This window comes from Symphalangus syndactylus, chromosome 17 (genome assembly GCF_028878055.3).
Source record: "Symphalangus syndactylus isolate Jambi chromosome 17, NHGRI_mSymSyn1-v2.1_pri, whole genome shotgun sequence".
Lineage (NCBI taxonomy): Eukaryota > Metazoa > Chordata > Mammalia > Primates > Hylobatidae > Symphalangus > Symphalangus syndactylus.
In genome coordinates this window covers 65,334,620-65,342,991 of record NC_072439.2, presented here as the reverse complement: position 1 = coordinate 65,342,991, position 8,372 = coordinate 65,334,620, and the positions used below count along the sequence as shown (strand labels likewise).

The window sequence follows — 8,372 nt, the reverse complement described above, 5'->3', positions numbered from 1 at the left end:
GATTATCTCAATAGATGCAAAAAAGACCTTTGATAAAATTCAACATCCCTTCATGTTAAAAATTCTCAATAAACTAGGTATTGATGGAACATATCTCAAAATAATAAGAGCTATTTATGACAAACCTATAGCCAATATTATACTTAATGGGCAAAAGCTGGAAGCATTCCCTTTGAAAACCAGCCCAAGACAAGGATGCCCTCTCTCACCACTCCTATTCAACACAGTATTGGAAGTTCTGGCCAGGGAAATCAGGCAAGAGAAAGAAATGAAGTGTATTCAAATAGGAAGAGAGGGAGTCCAATTGTCTCTGTTTGCAGACAACATGATTGTATATTTAGAAAACCCCATCGTCTCAGCCCAAAATCTCTTAAGCTGTTAAGGAACTTCAGCGAAGTCTCAGGATACAAAATCAATGTGCAAAAGTCACAAGCATTTCTGTACACCAGATCCCTCTATTTCAAAGTCTTGAAATAAGTGCCCTAGAAGCAGACTGATCAAAGAGACACAGCCCAGGTGTTATAGCTCTTTTACAATTTGTCTAGTAGGTTTTCCAGTTTTCACCAGAATATCCCCCATGGAAAAAAAATAAAAGGTAGACACAACCAAATGTTCTTTGAGGGTCAAATGTCATAGACCCTCGAAGAAATGTCTACCAGGAACCATTTCTGGAATATAGAAATATAGGCTGTGAGCTATATGCACAGATGAGTGGTTCAGCTCATATACGGGTCCAATAAAGACTATCCAGCATTTTCAAATTTAGAGAGGTAAACATGCAAACAGAATCCTAAGAACATTTTATCTATAGCTGAGGTGTACTTTTTTCTTTCCTAGAGTTTAGATGGCTTCCTGATTTATAACAGCTTTGCATGTATTAAGGTTGGCGTGACTAGCCACATTGAATCCTAATATAAAATGCTCCACAATATCATCAACGTCAGACTAGCCCATATTTGGACTAGCCTTCATTTTTTATTTTTTTCTGTTGCAAAGCACATTTTTTTTCAGTATAAGTCTCTGTGAGATTTATCTTTAAATTGAATGTTTTGCTGTGAAGAGTTGAATCCATATTTTGATAATGTTCATTATTCCTTACATCATTGTGTGCCTGCTTAATTTCCAGATTTAATGAGAAAAAACTTTTTATAAATTTTAAAGTAAGTTCATTATTACAAATAGCATAACTAGTTCCAAGTTTCCTAAAATTTCTATTTATTTTAATGTGTTGCATGAATATTTTTTAAATGTCTTCCAGACGCTGTGTTTAACTTCTGGTCGACTTAAGCAAATATTTATGAGGAAATTCTATACAAAAGAAGCTTTTCAGAATGGCTTTTATTTCAACAAAATAATTATATGATGCTTATCATTACCTTGTGGACAATTCTTCTGCAAATTTATGGCTGAGGTCGACATAGTTTCTTCACAATTTATGCTTTTATTCCCCCTCATTTCTCTCTCATCTGTGACTTCCTCAAAGCAATTATTGACACTCAAGTCCATGACTTCCTACCAAAAAGAATGTAATTGGCTAAGAGAAATGTTATAGTGAGATAAATCACTGCATTTTTAAAGTCAACCAGAAAGCGACCAGATCCATCTGGGTCACATAGAGAAAAATAGAAAATAACACTTTGAAAATGAAAGCGAAACAAATTTCTAGTTACCTCATCACACATGGTAAAACAGGTTCTGGCATCAGTGTTTTTTTTTTTCTTTCTTTATTTTCTTTTTTTTTTTTGGTTGAGAGGCAGGAGTGAAAACATCTGCCTGTGATACATATTGACCAGAGATATATTGTATTAGTAGCTTTCTGTTGCAAATTTTGTGGCAATTTAAGCACCAGAAATCAATAGTTTAGTGTCTTGGAGAAATTGGTGTCTTCCTTCCTTCCTTCCTTCCTTTCTTCCTTCCTTCCTTCCTTCCTTCCTCCCTTCCTCTCTCTCTCTCTCGTTTCTTTCTTTCTCTTGGGGATTGTTTGAAAAACTGATTCATAATTGGAACAAAAACTGAAGGAATTGTGGTCAATATCAACTAAGAAGATTATTTGCATCCAGTCTGTAAAATATAGCTCGTCATTTTAAGATTAGTGATCTGTTAATAATCATTTGCTCTGGAATCTTGACTGTGTCTTCATAAACTTACAAAGTACAAATATAAAACTTCGAGAAATATTTTGAAAAAAATGTTGAAAACATAAATGATAAAATAATACCTCTTTAAAAAGTTTAGCATAAAACCTTTTTTAAAAGTTTCAAAGTATCTTTCTTTAATATTTGAAAGTTACTTAGAGGACATTATATATTATATTATATCTTTTGCTTTTAATACTTTTTATTTGGCTTTCATATTAAAATATAATGTTCAAATAAAAATTTGATTTTTTTCTTATAAATATTTCACTTTAATGTGTATGTCATCAATCAGGAGAATATTTACCAAACCCAAGACTATACATATATACTATACAGGTAATTATGAAATAAGGAGATTTTGTTGCTATTTAATGGTATCAAACTTACAGGCTATTCTTCAGGCCCACATTTCTCTTCCACAATTGGTGTGTGTGGAATGCTGTCCTTTCTTCATACTCATGGTAATTTAATTTTTCATACTCGTCTCCTTGTATTCATTCTAGAATACTTTCACTCTCTTCTCATAAAGCATAGGAAATAATCAACAAAATGAAGAGACAATGCACAGAATGGGAGAAAATATATGCAAACTACCCTTCTGACAAAGAATTAATAACCAGAATATATAAAGAGCTCAAACGACTCTATAGGAAAAAAAATACAATAATCTGATAAAAATTGACAAACGATTTGAATAGACATTTCTCAAAAGAAGACATACAAATGGTAAACATGCGTGCGAAAAGGGGCTCAACCTCATAGATAATCAGAGAAATGCAAATATCTACAATGAGATATTATCTCGCCCCAGTTGGAATGGCTTACATCCAAAAGACAGGTAATAACATATGCTGCTAAGGATATGGAGAATAGGGGACTCTTGTACGCTATTGGTGGGAATATAAGTTAGCACAACCACTATGGAGAACAGTAGTGAGATTCCTCAAAAACCTGAAAATCGAGACCGTATAATTCAGCTATCCCACTGTTGGGTATATACTCAAAATAAAGCAAATCAGTATATCAAATAAGTATCTGCACACTCATTTTTGTTGCAGCACTTACAATAGTTAAGAATTGGATGCAACCTAAGTGTCCATCAGCAGATGAATGGATAAAGAAAATGTGGTACATATACACAATTCAGCCATAAATAAGAAGGGCATCCAGTGTGTTGCAACAGCATGGATAGTACTAGAGATCATTATGTTAAGTAAAATAAACCAGGCACAGAAAGATGAACATTTTGTGTTCTCAGTTATTTGAGGGTTTGAAAATCAAGGCCGGGCGCGGTGGCTCACGCTTGTAATCCCAGCACTTTGGGAGGCCGAGGCGGGCGGATCACGAGGTCAGGAGATCGAGACCACGGTGAAACCCCGTCTCTACTAAAAAATACCAAAAATTAGCCGGGCGCGGTGGCGGGCGCCTGTAGTCCCAGCTACTCGGAGGCTGAGGCAGGAGAATGGCGTGAACCCGGGAGGCGGAGCTTGCAGTGAGCCGAGATTGCGCCACTGCACTCCAGCCCGGGCGACAGAGCGAGACTCTGTCTCAAAAAAAAAAAAGAAAATCAAATCAGTTGAAACCATGAATATAGAGAGTAGAAGGATGGTTACCAGAGGCTGGAAATGGTGCTGGGTGTTGGAGGGGGAGGTGAGAATAATTAATGGTTACAAAAAAGTAGAAATAATCAATAAGACCTACTGTTTGATAGCACAATAGGGTGATTATATTGAATAATAACTTAATTGTGTATTTTCAAATAACTTAAAGAATGTAATTGGATTATTTGTAACTCAAAGTATAAATGCTTGAAGGGATACATACCTCATTCTCCATGATGTGCTTATTTCAAATTGCATGCCTGTATCAAAACATCTCATGTACCCCATAAATACATACACCCACTATTTACCCACACATTATTTTTAAAGTAAATAAATAAAAACAGAAAAATGTAAGAAAATAGACTGGCCACATTATATCAAAAAGTATGCTGATATAGCTATATATATTTTTTTTTGAGACAGTCTCACTTTGTTGCCCAGGCTGGAGTGCAGTGGCACGATCTCGACTCACTGCAACCTCTGCCTCCGGGGTTCAAGCGATTCTCCTGCCTCAGCCTCCTGAATAGCTGGGACTATAGGCGCCTGCCATCACTCATGGCTAATTTTTGTATTTTTAGTAGACACAGGGTTTCACCATATTGGTCACACTGGTCTTGAACTCCTGATCTTGTGATCCGCCCGCCTCGGCCTCCAAAAGTGCTGGGATTACGGGCATAAGTCATCGCACCTGGCCTATATTTACATTTTTAAAAAAATAATATTCTGGGTAAAAAAAAGTTGGGGACAAAAACACATTATATCATTTAGAAATGCATAACTTCCATAATTAAAAATATGAGATATCCAAATTGATGTACAATTTAAAATGTTTTTTTAAATGTAATAGTATGAAATTTAACTGAAAAGTACAGCAATTGTCAAACCCTCAATAAGCCAAATATGTTCACATATCTCTTATTCACAGATAAAGTATTCAAAACATCTAACTAACATATTAGCTAGCCTGAGCTAATAAATATTTGTATAAAATTTCCCAAATTAGTATATATTATATACCCATTCATGTTTAATAAGAACAGATTATAAGCATGATTTAACTCCTATAATAAAAGAACATATACTGAATTTAAAAATACAAATTTATACATATTTTTAAAATTATTTAAATTAGAATTAACTGAAAATTAAACAAAATAATTACAAAATTATGCTTCATTCAAGTTATAAATGAAGTTACTGAAATCTGTTACAAATTAAATAATTAAATAAAGTTTATAAGTAATATGAATGAACCTGGAATAGCACCTAACTTATTTTATGAAACATTAATGCCAAACTGAAACAAACCATTGCAATTCAAGAAATTATAGACCAATATTCCAAATAAACATAGATGCAAATATTCTTAATAAACTGTTTGAAATTTTAATTCAGCAATGTATAAAAGAATAAGTATGTCATCAACAAGTAAGTTTTAGCCCAGGAATACAGTACTGAGTGTGCATTAAAATTTAAACAATGTATTCCTCCATTTTAAGAGACTAAAAAGAGAAAAAAAAGCTTGTGATCATCTCACTAGAAGTAGAAAAACATTTGCCATAAGCCAACATCTTTTTTTTTTTGAAACGGAGTTTTGCTCTGTCTCCCAGGCTGGAGTGCAGTGGGGCGATCTCGGCTCACTGCAAGCTCTGCCTCCTGGGTTCACACCATTCTCCTGCCTCAGCCTCCCGAGTAGCTGGGATTACAGGCGCCCGCCACCACGCCCGGCTAATTTTTTGTATTTTTAGTAGAGACGGGGTTTCACCGTGTTAGCCAGGATGGTCTCGATCTCCTGACCTCGTGATCCACCTGCCTCGGCCTCCCAAAGTGCTGGGATTACAGGCGTGAGCCACCACGCCCGGCCCAAGCCAACATCTTTTAACGGAAGTGTATAAAAATATGTATCAGCTAATAAAAAAAGAGAAAACTTTATGGACTTGTTAAGGAACATCTGTGAAAAATCTAGACTTAACAACTAGATTATTGATAGGTAGTAACTCCCTACCTATCAATAATCACTTTGTAAATGAGTTTAATTGTGCAATCAAGAGACACACTCCAGTGGCTGAATGGACTTTAAAAAAATCCAATTACATGCGGCCTACAGGAGACTCATTTTATTTTTAAGGACACATGTAAATTGAAAGCAAAGAGATGAAAAAAGATTGCATCCAAATGGAAACCAAAAGAGAGCAGGGGTAGTTATATTAGACAAAATAGGCTTTAAATTAAAAACTGTAAAATGAGACTAGAAAGATCATTATACAGTGAAAAAGAGGTCAATTGATTAAGGGGATATAACAATAAAAATATATACACACTCTAATTGGAGCACCGAGACATATAAAGCAAATATTTGAAGATTTAATGGTAGAGATAGACTTCAATGCGATCATAGCTGCAGACTTCTATACATCACTTCAACAATGGCCTCATCTAGTCAGAAACTCAATATGGAAACATTCGATTTAAACTACACTTTAGACCAAATTAACCTAATAGACATAGGTTGAACATTCTACCCCAAAGCATAGAATATACATTATTCTCTAATGCACATGGAACATAGACTACAAACAAGTCCAAATAAAAAAGTATTTAAATCATATTAAGTATCTTTTCCAACCACAATGGTATAAAACTAGAAATCAATAGCAGGAGAAATATTGGAAAATTCACAATATGTGGAAAATAAACTACATGCTCCCCTGAACAACCAGTGGGTCAATAAAGAAACTAAAAGAAAAATTAATAACAAAACTTTTTACTTGGGTCTTTTTTCTCTTTTTCTTTGTTACTGTAGCTAAAGGTTTGTCAATTATTTTATCTTTCAAGAAAATTCACTTTTAGTTTCATTGATCTTTCTATTACTTTTCTAGTCTCCATTTTATTTGCTTTTGCTCTAATCTTTTTAAAATTTTTCCCTTCTAGTAAGCTTGAGCTTAATGTGTTCTTTTTCTAGTTATTTGAGTGTAAAGTTAGGTTGTTTATATGAGTTCTTTCCTCTTTTTTGGCATTTATTGCTACCAACTTTTCTAAGAGCTTTTCTAAGAGTACTATTTTTGTTTCATCACAAAAGTTTGGGTATGTTGTGTTTCTATTTTTGTTTTCTTAAGACATTTTTAAGTAAAATGACTCAGACTTCCTATTTTAAACTTACTGTGAAGCAAAAGTAATCTAGACAGCGTGGTACTGGCATAAGGATAGACATATGTGTCTGGTTCTTTTCCTTCCTTTTTTTGTTCAAACTCTATTTTCTTCTATTTTGAAATGCCTTCTGATTTATGTTGCTGTTGTTATTTAAATCCAGATACAGTGTATTAGTTAATAAGATCTGAGGTAAATAATACTAAAGTTTGAAGATTTAATCTGACTAGGAGTTAAATGTTTTCTGTTAAATGTTTAATATTTTCTGTTGCCGTAGGTGACAGAAGCTTAAAATTCCTCTGGAGTCTTTATTTTTGCTCTTATTTTTCACTTGGGTTTCCTGACTCCTTCTCCAGAAAAAGAGGCTTTTGCTTGCAAATGTTTTAGCTATAATCTATTGCTATTATTTTAAAACTTTATTAGTATGGTATTAATCTGTAGGGAGAGGAATGTCTTATAATTTTCCAATTATATCACATTCTTGAGCCTGTGTCTCTGAGGTGTGACCTTCTCAAGTGATTCCAAGTGATATCCATGTTTTTCCTCCCTTATTTGAAATATGAAAACTAGAGGAGCAGGAGTAGGATGAATGCCACTCCTCCTCAGGAAAAGACTTTGAAATAAGTCTTTGGTTCCAAAGAGTATGCCTTTGTTATCTCGAATAGTTTGGAAATATTTCACAGTTGATATTCTTTTCTTCCCCTTGCCAGAACCATGAGGGCAATCTCCCTCAAATATTTTTGATAAGAACTTGGTGGGGTAATGGAAGTTAAAATAACCAAATGTTGAAACTTCCTAAGACTAAATTTTCTGCAATTTTCCCAATCTCATACTAGTTCACACTAGCCTCTAGCAGTGCATCTAAATGGTCTCACCAGCTTATGGTTCCAATGCCTTCTGCTCCAGATAAGCAGATCTCAGCTCTTATTTCTATGTCTCCAAGTTTGAGGGAGGCATGGGGTGTTAAGTTTGTCCCACCATGTCAGTTCTCCAATGAGTCCTAGAAAAGTAATTGAATATAACTGAATATGATTTTTTTCAGCCATATGTAGTTGATTTCCTTATTCACTACTTCATTAGTATGTACTATTGTTTCAGTATGTATTATTGTTTCTGTATGACTTTCAGGAGTGCCTTGTGTCAGAACAATACATTTTCTTCTATTTCTAATAAGTTGAGAGTTTATGATCACAAATGGATTTTATCCAATGTACTTGTGGCATTTATTGAGATGATTACATGATTGCTTAACATTTATTGGCACAGTAAATTATATTGCTTTTCAATTTTAAGCCATTTTTACATTTCTTGCAAAATGTCAAACGATTATTGGGTAGTTTTCTTTTAATCTACCATAAATTTAACTTGGTAGCATTTTATATCTATACATACTTACAAGAGATATTAACACAAACATATACATATTTACAAGAGCTATAACCTCATCATTATTTTATCTTATATCTTAGCTTTTTGTATAAAA

The 8,372-nt window shown here is 34.0% G+C and overlaps 1 non-coding gene across 1 annotated transcript; it reads left to right on the top strand.

Moving 5' to 3' along the window:
- The first annotated feature begins 514 nt into the window (after positions 1–514).
- On the top strand, positions 515–576 carry LOC134733371 (U7 small nuclear RNA). The gene has a single exon (XR_010116818.1). It is a non-coding gene; the product is annotated as a U7 small nuclear RNA (small nuclear RNA).
- Positions 577–8,372: the final 7,796 nt, after the last annotated feature.